This window comes from Bombina bombina, chromosome 4 (genome assembly GCF_027579735.1).
Source record: "Bombina bombina isolate aBomBom1 chromosome 4, aBomBom1.pri, whole genome shotgun sequence".
NCBI classification, from domain to species: Eukaryota; Metazoa; Chordata; class Amphibia; order Anura; family Bombinatoridae; genus Bombina; species Bombina bombina.
In genome coordinates this window covers 470,518,568-470,532,521 of record NC_069502.1, presented here as the reverse complement: position 1 = coordinate 470,532,521, position 13,954 = coordinate 470,518,568, and positions in this window count along the sequence as shown.

Below are 13,954 nucleotides of genomic sequence, written 5' to 3'. Positions count from 1 at the left end.
ATAAAGTAATTAAAGGTTAATTTCCAATAGTTCTCGCTAAGGGCCTGATATTCAAAACCTTGCCACACAGACGAGATATTCTAGGAAGTCTTCTCAGTATGGTAAGGCCCTTAAATGAGATTGAGTAGAATGAGCAGTAATCCACTGTGGTGGAGGCTGACCTGACCTTCCAAGTAAGCTTTGTGAATCAAAAGTTTCAACCAAGAGGCAAAAGAAACAGCAGAAGTTTTCTGACCCTTCATAAGGCCAGAAAAAAGAATGAACAAACTAGATGTTTGTCTAAAGTCGTTAGTAACATCAATGTAATATTTCAATGCCCTAAACAACATTCAAAGAATGCAAAGCTCTCCTGAAGCATTCTTAGGATTAGGACACAAAGGAGGAGAAACAATCTCTCTGCTAAAGCTCTTTGAAGAAACAATCTTAGGCAAAACATTAAATGTAAACTGGAAAGTTGTTTAAAATTGCATCTAAATAATAAACATTTTATTTTGACTTTACTAGCCCTTTCATGTGAAAAGCACCGTGATAGGATATGAACAATCTCCATCATGGTTTTTTTAAGAAATTACTGGCTGCACAATGCCTATGTCCCAATATTACATAGATTATGAAGGATGCTCTACAATACACCTAATGAAGCTGCTTAGTCTCTCCGTCATCTAAAGTGTGGTGTAGTTAAATCCTCTTGATCCGATTGGGATGATTGACAGCCCCAGTTCACGCGAATGGGGCAGGGAGGCAGCATCGCACAGCTTTTAATAAATTATGTCTATTGTGTTCCTGTTTAGTTTGGTCACATGTTAACCAGGAGTTTGGAAAAACTATTTTATTAGTTTAGATTGGGCAAGATATAGTTTTATGTTGAAATAATTTTTATTAGGGAAGAATATGAGCATACTGAATCCATGATTACACAGGTATGTAATTTTCAAATTCGATACTAGTTATTCTTAGTCTCATATATAAACATTGAAACACAATATTTCCTGACCAAAAGTCTAAAAAATAAATTCACTGTGTCAAGATTCTTCCCCAAGTTTGATAAGAAAAAATGGAATAGTAAGGAAGAAATAGAGTGAGAGAAAAGGGGGAAAAACATATATTTTTTAAAAGTTGCCTGGGTGTCCTGTATGTGAGCTGTTTATTCATACATATTATAAAAGTATCTGATTTTGTTAATAATCTCTTCTTTTGTGGGTGATCCTGCTTTCAAATGGCATGCAATACATATTCTAGCTGCTGTACAAACTATTCTAATAAATTGATTTATATGTTTATTAAATTTCTTGTTATATTCATGAAGTAGTGCCTGAGGTAATGTCAATCATATTGGTTCCTCTAGTATGGAGCTAAGAAGGTTAGATAGGTCTTCCCAAACCTCCCTAGAATATGGGCAGTCCCACCACATATATTATACGTACCTAATGCTCCACAACCTCTATAGCAAAGGTTGGAGCCATTGATTACTGTATGTGATGTAATAATCGGTGTTAGGTACCATCTTGATATAGTTTTGTAGCAATTTTTGATCATGTCAGCTCTTAAGAGTCCCCTACATGAGTTATATAATAGTTGATTCCACTCCTTTCCATTTATTTCCGTTTCTAAGTTCAGTCCCCATTTATTATACAATGATGAATCAGTTCTATTTGCATTTTGAATAATTAAATAGAGTTGCGGAATTGCTTTTTTTGGCCGCCTGCCTAGTTTACAAAGTTTTTCTAATTGTGTCGCAGTCCCATCTGTTGACTTTGTTAAGAATGTACGTAGGTTGGATGATAATTGTAAATATTGGTACCAGTATAGTTTGAGTGGGTTAATTTTTTCTTGTAGCTTAGTGTAGGGCATAATTTTCCCTTTTTCTAGTATGTCTGCTATTTGGTATAGGCCTTTTTTCTCCTATTTGGTTAATACAGAGGGTGGGATAACTTATTACACAATTTAGTGGTGTATGAAGGGAGTTAGTGGGTAGAAGAGACAAGGTTTTCGTTACTTTAGCTCATTGTGTATACATGTGTGTCATCACTGGGTATGTCGTATGTTTTAGTAGTCATATTGTAATTGCCCCAGATCAACGTTTCAGGGGTAGTGAGACCATTGCTATCTGTTTCCATCTAGACCCATCTTATCTCCTCCTCCTTATTTGTTACTATAACCGTCTGTGCTAATTTAGCAGCTTGATAATATTGTTTTAGATTGGGTATTCCCAAACCCCCTAGTTGTCTATGTCTAGTGAGGATGTTCTGTGATATTCTTGCTTTTTTGTTGTTTCTTAAAAATTTGTTAAGCATAGATTGAGCGTCTTTCAGATCTCTGAAGGGGATCTTTATTGGTAGAGCTCTAAATAAATAAAGAATTTGGGGTAGAACATCATCTTAATTGTTGATATACGTCCATACCAAGAGAATCGATATAGGCCCCATTTTAGCAGATCCTGTCTAATATTTTTCAACAGTGGGTTATAATTAGATTTATATAGATCTGAGGAATGTTTGGTTGATTTAATCCCCAAGTACGTTTTATGTTTTGTGACCCAAGTAAAGTTGAAATTAAGTTCTAGAAGTTTTTTGGTATGATTTGGGAGTTTAATAGCCATAGCTTCAAATTTGTCAATGTTAACTTTATAGCCTGATATAGATGAGAATTGTGTTAGGATGGTATATAAATTAGGTAGCGATATTAGTGGTTTGGTTAATGAAAGTAACAGGTCATCAGCGAAAAGAGCTATCTTATACTCCTTTTCACTGATTCATATTCCTGTAATATCTGGGGATTGTCTAATCTGTAATGCTAATGGTTCAATACATATGGCAAATAGCAATGGTGAAAGCGGGCAACCCTGTCTGGTACCATTAAAAATGGGAAATCCCCTAGATTGATGGCCCATCACTCTCACCCAAGCTGAAGGGTGAGAATATATGTTTTGAAGTGCAGTTATAAATTGGCCCTTGAAACCCATTCCCTCCAACACCGCCCACATATAATTCCAGTACACCCTATCAAATGCCTTCTCTGTGTCTAAAGATAGCAGCAGAGAAGGCGTTCCTGTCATATCTAAATAATCTATTAGGGAAACCATACGTCTAATGTTGTCTGGCACTTCTCTATTTTTCACAAATCCTACTTGATCTGGATGGATTAATTTGGGTAATATGTGTTTTAAACGGTTTGCTAGAATTTTATTAAATATTTAAATATCCTGGTTAATTAGTGAAATTGGGCATTAGTTTTTACACATCGTTTTATCTTTACCTGGTTTGGGGATTACTATTATTTTGGAGTGGAAATGTTCTGTGGGTATATTATTGCCCTGGAGAATACAGTTACAAAATTTAGCTAAATGTGGTGCTAGGGATGTCTTAAAAAGTTTGTAGTATTCTCCAGGGATTCCGTCTGGCGCAGCTGCTTTACCCTGTTTCAATTCTTTAATGACAACTAGGACTTCTGGTGTGGGGCATTTAAGGGATCTAAATATTCTTTCGAGTTTTCTGGTAGCTTAGCTTTATTCTGATTTTTTTTTAGGAGATTACTTGTTTGTGTTTTGTATAAAACTTTGTTCCTGTCATAAAGGGTGCTATAGAAATCAGAGAATATATTTACTATTTCCACCAGGTGTGAGGTTAATTATCTGCTAATTTTACGTAAGGTCGGTATTGATATGTCTCTAATTTTGTCCCTAAGTTTATTTGCAAGGAATCTATCTGGTTTATTTGCAAAACTGAAATATTTGGTTTATAATCTTTGACTAGCCCGTATAGAGTCTTTTTGTAGAATTAGGTCTAAAGATTGGCGCTTTAATGTCAAGTTCTTCAATATGGAGAGCGACCCAGTTTCTTTATGGCGTTTCTCTAATTGAGATATTTCACATTGTAATTTGTGTAATGTAATTTGTTTTTTATTATTGAGCTGTGCTTTCATTTTAATCAACAGTCCCCTCATATATGATTTATGAGCTGCCCATGGTACATTTGGGTTAGATGTTGAATCAACATTAAGATGCCAGAATTCTAGGAGATTTTGAAGAATGGTGTCTCTATGTAAAGGATCTTTGAGTATGAGGGGGGGTCATATGTCCAGTTTTTTTAGAAATGTAAAAACCTCTCATTTCTGCTATTATAATGGAGTGGTCAGACCAAACACAAGGACTGATAGAAGAGGAGACCAGATTGGGTACTAAAATTTGACTTAAAAATATATAATCAAGTTTAAAGTATCTTTTGTGGGCTGCTGAATAGAAAGTGTTAAAAAGAAGTGTTTCCGTATAACAGTTTCCAAGAATCTAGAATATTGTGTCCCGCCAATATATTTAGCACTTTTTAAAATTTTATTATTGTACCTAATTTGAGATTGGGTGTGGTCAGTTTGGGGGGGGAGGATTCTGTGTTTGTAGGGTAATATTATAGTCACCTGCCATAATTAGTCTAGTGTGGTTCCAGTTGGTCAGTAAATGTGAGATATGGGAGAAAAGAAATGTTCCTGTTTATCATTTGGGGTATAGATATTGCAGAAAATCACTTCTGTACCTTGTATTTGTCCCTTAATTATCAAATATCTACCTTCCAGATCTATTAATTTATCTATTACTGTCAAATTTAGAAAAGGAATGGAATAGTATAGATACCCCTCTTTTTTTGCTAGTGGTGGTAGCATAAAAATGTAGAGGGAATTGGTGTGACCAATATTTAGGAATATTGTTTCTTTCATTGTTTGTTTCCTGTAAAAAGATTACATTATTTACATTGGGTTATGGCATTCCTGCATTGTATACACACGTTGTGAGAGAGTAATACAATGTAAGGTGAGGTCATGTGTATGATTCATGTGATCGTAATATCTAATATGAGCATTTGCATTATTTCCTCGTAGTCTTATAGCCATTTCCCTCTTTCCCACAGGAAGTACTTGATAGTGTTGTATGTCTTGTACTGAATTCCTCTGTAGTGAGATAGGATTCCGGTGGCCGACTCGAGAGACCCCCTCTATAAAGATAGGGACATTTAAGCAAGAAGAAGTTTGATTAAAGTCAGTAGCATCAGGAAGAAAAGATAAGCAGAAGTTAAGATAAAAAAAGAAGTAGACAACCAGGGCCGGTGCTAGGATTTTTGGCCACACAGGCGAGGATACATTTTGCCGCCCCCCCCATGATTACATACCATCCCCATTGCTAGTTAAAGGGATATGAAACCCAATTTTTTTCTCTCATGATTCAGACAGTGCATGCAATTTTAAGCAAATTTCTAATCTACTCCTATTATCAATTTTGTTTCCTTCTCTTGCTATCTGTATTTGAAAAGTAGGAATGTACGCTTAGGAGCCAGCCCATTTTTGGTTCAGCACCTGGGTAGCTCTTGCTAATTGGTGGCTAAATGCAAATTAAAACCGTGATAGCAAAGCAACGCAAATAGTGGTAGCTCTGCATAACAAATCAAACAGTGGTAGCACTGCAAACAAATCAAACAATGGTAACGCCACGTAACACATCAATCAGTGGTAGTACTGCATAGCAAATCAAACAATGGTTATGCCACATAACAAATCAAATTGTGGCAGTGTTGAATAACATATATATATATATATATAGTCCATATGTAGAAAGTAACAGCACCACTGCATCAATATTCTTAAAGGTGAATTATTTCTTTATTGGAGATATCACAACAAATAAAAGCGACGTTTCGGACCTACATGGTCCTTAATCATGCATGATTAAGGACCATGTAGGTCCGAAACGTCGCTTTTATTTGTTGTGATATCTCCAATAAAGAAATAATTCACCTTTAAGAATATTGATGCAGTGGTGCTGTTACTTTCTACATATGGACTGTATCTGTTTGGGTTCTTGCTGATAGCCCATTGTAACGAGCACACAGCCAGGCTAAAGTAATTCAATAAGTGCTGGACTCTATCTGTTTATTTTGTGTATATATATATATATATATATATATATATATATATATATATATATATATATATACACATATATATATATATAGTGTGTGTGTGTATATATATATATATATATATAGTGTGTGTACATATTTATGTATACAGTATATATATATATATATATATATATATATATATATATATATATATAGAGTGTGTGTGTGTATATATATATATATATATATATATACACACACATATACATACACATACACAGATATATTTAAAATTGTAGCTAAACCTAACACACACAGACAATAACACAAACATAGACGCACACTAACACAAACACAGTACACAGAGACACACAGACACACAGACACCAACACAGAAACAGACACACAAACACTAACACAAAGACACAGATGCACTAACACAGACACAAATTAAAAAAAAAGAATGACTTGATTAATTAAGCAGATATGATAAAAGACTAGGTGAAGCTTTGGGATATGCTGTCAATACTATTTTTCTATATGTCTGCATCAGAGTCAACACACTCTGTCCTCACGAGCAATTTAAGCCCGGCATTCTAATTTCTGCTGCCCTCAGCCTGCAGTGAGGGTGCTGAGAGCTCCAGCAGAACCCAGGATCAGCAGCAGCATGACACATCTCTTTCCATTAGAATAATTAAACATTAACCAATGTTATTAGACATTATAGACAAAATATACTTTTTTTTTTTACACCACCGCAATATGTTCAGTAGAAATGGGTATAGCTAGTGCTGTGCTATTTATAACTTATGATTTGTTACAGAGGCATGAGCAGGGTAACTTGCCCCCCCAAAAAATAACTGGCTTTAAAGCCCAACAACACAGCAACGGATCATATTATTAACCCCTGAGCTTCCACAGATTCATGTGTTGCAGTTATTTGGCAAATGATTACTTGGACAACAAAAATGCTAATCTAATATATTTGTGTAAGCATATGTCAGCAGCGAGCCTTTAACATAATATTTAAAAGTTTAAATCCGTGATTCTCAAGCATAGTTATGTGACACGCTGTAACCTGACACAGAATGGGGACTGGGGTTAAAAAAAGCCAGGCTAAAGGCCTCAGTCCTGACCCCACCCCCCCATCCTACCTCACTGATCAGTACCGGACCTGGTCTGGCTGGCCTGTCTGGGTGGGCGTCACTCACGTGGCTCATTGAGTCATATGGCGCCAGGCATCCCAGACCCTGCACAATTTCCCTCTCATAGTCATAGGACTCATAGGTAGCAACTTAGGCAGACAGGAGGCACAGCTGCACAAGCGAACTCCACGGCACACGCCCACACGTCACACCACCTCCACACGCCCACAATGTAGCTGGCCCATCTCTACTCGGGGGGCCATGTTGTAAAACTAGTTAGAACTTGTAGGTTGAGATGGAAGTTGCAGCCACTCCAGCCAGGCAAGATTTAAGATTAATGCTGCCTGACTGAGTTGCTTGACTCTCTGAGTCTCCCTCCCCTCCTGAGTCCTCTTGTGTGTGCGCATATCGCATGTTAAGTTAAGTTGTCAATGTCATCAACAACAAAAACATTTTACACGCTTTAGGCAGATGATCGGCAGTGGCACCTCCCGCTCTCAGCGCCCCCCTGCTGAAGGAGCTCTAAGGTGGCTGCCTATACTGCCTTACACAAGTGCCGGCCCTGCAGTCAACAAAAACATGTTAGATAACATTATATACTTAAATTAGTGTCCTTTGAATTAAACCTTTATCAGTTTCTGGTTCTCTGTAAGTAGACATTTTTCACTTGTTTTTGGTTTCTGTTTGGAGACTTTTGTCCATCGTGGTCTTTGCGACTTTTCTTGCATGGCAGCAGATGTAGTAGGTTCTTCACCCCTAGATGATATTGGTTGGTCTGGGTCCTCTAGTCCTAATGCTGCATATCTGGGATATCTTGAGGGTCTTTAATTATACATGTTACATTGTCGTTGTTAATTATCAGAGCAAAAGGGTGCCCCCATCTGTATTGAATCTGTCGCTTGTGTAGAATAGCTGTTAATGGGCGCAGAGCATTTCTTCTTTGTAAAGTCCTAACACTTAAATCATGATAAAGTTGTAGTACATTCCCTTGAATTTTAAGTGTTGCTTGTTTAATTGCTGCTTTGAATACTTTTTCTTTTTCAGGGAATCTCAGGAAGGCCACTATTATATCCCGTGGAGGAGCATTTGGTTTAGGCTTTGGTTTCAATACTCTATGAGCTCTTTCCAGTTCTATTTCTGTGTAAAGTGGAACTTCTGCCAGCATGGTAAATAACTGTTGAAGATAAGCTGGTAATTCTTCTACACTAATGTCTTCAGGGATCCCCTTTATTCTAATATTACATCTTTGGCTTCTATTTTCCCTATCTTCTAGTTTGACTAGAAGGTCTGATATTGTGGTGTCCAAACTTTTTTCGAAGAGTGCCAGATTTGATTAAGTGAACATGTGCGAGGGCCAACCATTTTGCCTGACATTCTTTAAACCATTTAAATTAAATGCAAATTAACTATTTTATGCAAAGTTTATTGAAAACGGCATACTTTTCATTTTGTGACTTGGATGACAAATCTAAACAGGTGTTAAATCACTCTGCCTTTAATATAAAAAAACAGGAAGCTGAAATGTACTTGTAAAGTACATTACACAAAGTAATAAAGGTTGACTGTCAACTTTTAAGTTAACAAAATGTGAACAGGAACATAACACCAATTATACATGTGTTCAAATATATTTATAACTGATTTAGACCAACTGACATTAACTGAGATTTTACAATGTATTCATCTCAATTGAAAAAAAAACTTGCCTGCACTAATGGGAAGGGTGAAACTGAGATCTGGACTGCAGCACATAGACTAGGTCTGGTTCAAAGGCCGTGGTTTTGATCCGCAAAATGTCACACAGGTGAGAGTCACTTAGTCTTGTCCTCACGCGGTTCTTGTTAAAGTTCATAACAGAGAATGTGTGGAAGCAGCGTCCCTCACTGTCAACTTTTCGTTTCTTATTTGTAGTTGCCATTATAAAAATTGGCAAGATTCCTATATGCTCCCTTGTCTGCTTTATAAATGTATCCTGAGTGCACAGTCCTGCCTGCCTGTCAGTGTGTTGTCTGTGCAGTTACTGCTCCTTGTCAAGGTGTTTGGTAGGCAGATTTTTTTTCTTCTTCAATAGCCCTTAATGGTCGCCCTTGTGGCTGTGTGTGGTGGTGCAGGGAGAAGGAAAGCACAAATCTCGCGACTACCGAGATCTCGCAAGATTTGTGTTTTCCTTCTTCCTGTGCCGGCTGATGACGTCAAGTCCCGCAGCGAGAGATCCCAGGAGTCCTGAGTGGCACTCGGGGACTCACTGGGGGGGCCGTAAGATCTATATTTGGGCAACTTATCTGTGGGGCCTTATCAGTCCGGAACGTGTGCCGCAATTGGCCCGCGGGCCGGACTTTGGACATGCCTGTTGTATGGTTTTGCTGAGTAACCTGGTTTGTTGTGGTCTCCATTTCATCCGTTAGGTTGTCTTTAGATTCTTCCAGTGCATCAACTCTGGAACCTAGATCTGTTATATCTTGTTTGATGTCTGCCAAGCTCGCAGAAACTGATTTATGCATGTTGTCAATTTTGTCCCACAATTTATTAAAATGTTTAGACATATCTTGTTTGGATACCAATAGATTAAAGTCTGCTCTAGTAAAGGGTTGAGAATTAGAGGTTAATTCTTGATGTTGTGAAGTAGTCTCTTCATCCTCTGTGTCTTCCTGAACTGGAGGTTCCGCTTGTTTATCCCCTTTTGTAGGTTTGAAGAATTGGTTCATAGGGGCAGATTTCCCTGTTTTCTCAGCTTTAGATATTTTTTACTACCATATCTTCTAAAAAAAACTATCTATACTTTGTTCAATAGTTTGGCTGTTGCCACAGACCAGCTTGCATAAGGTGTATAAAAAGACCCAATGAAAAGTCCAATGGATATTAACAGGTTGTTGTAGCTGCAGTATTGTTCCAAAGATGATCACCATATTTCAGTGTTCCGTCATCTATCTTTAATGTAGAGAGCTACACTATCAACGTGGAGTGAATAAAAAGCCATATGTATATATATGCTCAAGTAGTAAAAAGACAACTCCAGGGGAAAAACAAAGCACAATAAGGTTATGAAAGTAGTGGTATATACTGATTAACCCTTGATAGGTACAAGGTCTCTGTTATTTTTTAATTATCCATTTAGGGAAGCCTCAGATAGGAAGGGCAAGATAGTTTTAGATTGTGTTGTGAAATTAATATTAGTTGTGTATTATATATTTGCTAGCCCAAGGCCAATAGTAACCTTAGTTACCTATTTTTTATTGTATTTTTACACACAAATAAATACATTATTGGATACTTATTTGTAGTGTTGTCTGTTTTTAATATAATAAACTGTCAGATGGGCTAACAAATTGTAGGCACAGCAGAGAGGTAAAATAATATTGTAAAATAAAAAATAAAAAAACAACTTGTATAAATAAAGTTTTGTATGTGTATGGGCATGATTAAAAAGTTGCTGAGCTTTAAAAACAGTGTATCACACATATAAGAGTGGTAAACTATCATATTAATGTTTAGTTTTTTTCATGAAAAAAGGGATAGTCTAGTCAAAATGAAACATTCATGATTCAGATAGAGCATTATTATTTTTATTATTATATTTTATTTATGAAGCACCAACATATTCCACAGTGCTGTCCATGGGTGCAATTCATTTAAATAAAACAATATCAAATTTGTAAGAGACAAGACAAAATTTTACAAACACATACAGGAGGAATTGAGGGCCCTATACCTGTGGGTAGGAGGTTGAGAACCAGGAGATGAGGACTGCAAGATTGAGAAAGATTTTAATGCAGAATTATATGAGGGAAATGTTAGGTAATTGAAATTAATTTATTACTGAGTTGTGTTGTAGGCTTCTCTGAACAAAAAAGTCTTCAGGGGGCATTTAAAGGAAGAAAGATTAGGGCAAAGCCTGACAGCATGAGGGAGAGTGTTCCAGAGGGTAGGTGCTGCACGACAGAAGTCCTGCAGTCCAGCATGAGAGGAGGTGATAGTCGCAGATGTAAGGAGCAGGTCATTGTTGGATCTTAGTGGGCGGGCTGGAGTATACTTGTTGATTAAAGAGGATAGGCATAATTTAAGCAAGTACATTTATTCAGAAGAGGAACAACAAAAGCTGTGTGTCCTTTTTTATATGCAACTGAGGAAAATAGACTTTAATATTCTTATATAAAATGAATTAGTATAGATGGGATTAAAAAATAATATATATTTTTTATTATCACCAATAGGACATTAGCCAACGTACCATCTAAGGTGTTAAGTAACGCAGCTCTGGCCGTCAGCAGCAAAGCCATGCTGTTTCCGAATGCCACCTGGAGTGAGGCATGTAATAGTGCGCCTCACCACTTTCAGGGAGACCCGCACTATTACAGAGCTAAAAACTTGCAATGTACAGGATACGTTCGTGTTGTTAAGGAGTTAAACACCCCTTATTTTTGTGTAACATTTTTACTTTATCCCATGCTCCATAGAAAGGCCAAAAAGAAAATTCTGTAACCTGAAAATGGGAAAAATTTTAATTTACTCAAATACAAGAGGTAATTAATTTCCTATTAAATGTATATTAAACCATTTGAGATTGTTACATAATGTTTAACCCCTTGGCTATAAATCCTTTTTTCACACCCCTGTACTAGGTTGATAATCTGCCGCTTAAATTCACTTATATCTTCAATATTTAAACCACTAATCTAATAGTAAAAAATTCATCTACATATTATTATTCTGACTAATCTTTGCTTTAAATACATTAATATATTTAGTATTTATTTGTTTAGTATCCATTTAAATATCCCCAGACAAAAACACACCCAAAGTATGGTGGGACAAGATCACCCAAGTGTATATTATTTGTATTGCTATTTGGAAGCTAATACATTTTCGCTTATAATGCAGTGTTCTCCCCAGGACTGTTTTAGAGGGTGAACCACCCGGCAGATTTTACAGACCACCCGGCTAAAATTTTAGCCAATATTAAGTTAAAATTAGCTAATATTAAAAAAAATAATAATTATTGCACAAATTATCATTAATGCATTTGTTAAATTATGCAATTTAATTGTTCTTTGGATAGCAGAAAATTATAGAATATTAGAAAGTATTAAACTGCCCCCACCCGGCTGCTTTATAATGCCACCCAACTGGCAAAATTGTCTGTGGAGAATTGTATATTTTTACAATTTATGGTAACAAAACAATCATTTCCAGAGTTTAAACCAATCATTATAATATATTATTAAGCAAATCTACCCAAACTATGTTCCAAGGGCCACATCCAGCCCCCTAAGAGTTTTTGTGTTAACCTCAGCACCACTGAACAAACAGCAATCAATATAATTTGCAGTATAAGCAAAAACAAAAAAAAATTAACTATGCACTTCTCATTATGTAGCTTAGCATGTGATTTGTACACAATTTTGTAAATTTAAGTAACATGTGCAGGCAAATGTGTTAATAGTAACTAGTTGCCTTCTATGTAATTGTAACTAAAAATATGATGACCAACATTTTATTTCAAGGTGTTATCTTTAGCATAAATGTGAGTATAATATAAAGTGTATATTATTATAAAAAGAAAAAGCAGTTGATGCAAATTGTCAATTGCTAAAGAGTGACACTAGCCGCACTAAAGCTACAAAAAATATTTATTAGGTTTGCTTGAGCGTTACAAAAACACATCATACCAAATATATACATATATTACAAAGAATAAAAAAGTGAAAAAGGCAAGATATCCACACAATCAAGATGTAGGACTATTCTTTCATGATTCGGATAGGGCATGTAATTTTAAACAACTTTCCAATTTACTTTTATCACCCATTTTGCTTTGTTCTCTTGCTATTCTTAGTTGAAAGCTAAACCTAGGAGGCTTATATGCTAATTTTTTAGACCTCGAAGGCCGCCTCTAATCTAAATGCATTTTGACAGTTTTTCACCACTAGAGGGCATTTGTTCATGTGTTTTATATAGATAACATTGAGCTCATGCACATGAATTTACCGAGGAGTGAGCACTGATTGGCTAAAATGCAAGTCTGTCAAAAGAACTGAAATAAGGGGGCAGTCTGCAGAGGTTTAGATACAAGGTAATTACAGAGGTAAAATGTGTATTATTATAACTGTGTTGGTTATGCAAAACTGAGGAATGGGTAATTAAGGGATTATCTATCTTTTAAAACAACAAAAATTCTGGTGTTGACTGTCCCTTTAATGTAAAAAAAAAATGCTCATTGTTTGTTTAGGACTTTTTTTAGGCTGGTAACAAATCTCTAGTAAAGAAGGTGTTACATGAACACACTCCAAGTAAGAAGGCAAAGTGAAATAGTTAGGAGCACTTAGTACAAAAACATGCTACAAATCTGTTTAGGAAGTGTAAAAGTACCTCAGAGCGATCAATCCTAGAGGTGCAAGCACAGATTAGTGGTGGTACTTTGTTTCCCATTTATAACCGGATTGGTGCCATATGGGCCTCCACGCCAGCCTTTGTGGCGGATCCTAATGCACCTTTTTGAACTTCCATTGTGTGCGATGCAGCACCTTGAAAAACAAAGATTTCCATAGTATACCAGCTGTAGTATTTTTTCATCTGTATGAGGTTACGCGCTCTGAAACATCTGCAGGATATATACAGCCTTTTGTATGAGTTGCCACTCAGTCGTTGTGCACATCAATCGGGCTTGTTGCCAGGACGATGTTTTGCCCTTCCCATTTAGGGGCTGGCCAGTGCTTCGTCAGGTGCTGTGTTACAAAACCGGCTTTCCTTTATTCATAAATTGTATTAATGTCACAACTTATTTAAAGGGACCATTCATAGCATTGGTAAACAGCCTATTTAGCGGGATCTTTATATTGTAAACATCCATCTTATCTGTATTAGTGGATGATATATTTTTCAATCAGCATGGCATTTTCCTTCAAAATTTCATACTCAAACCACCAG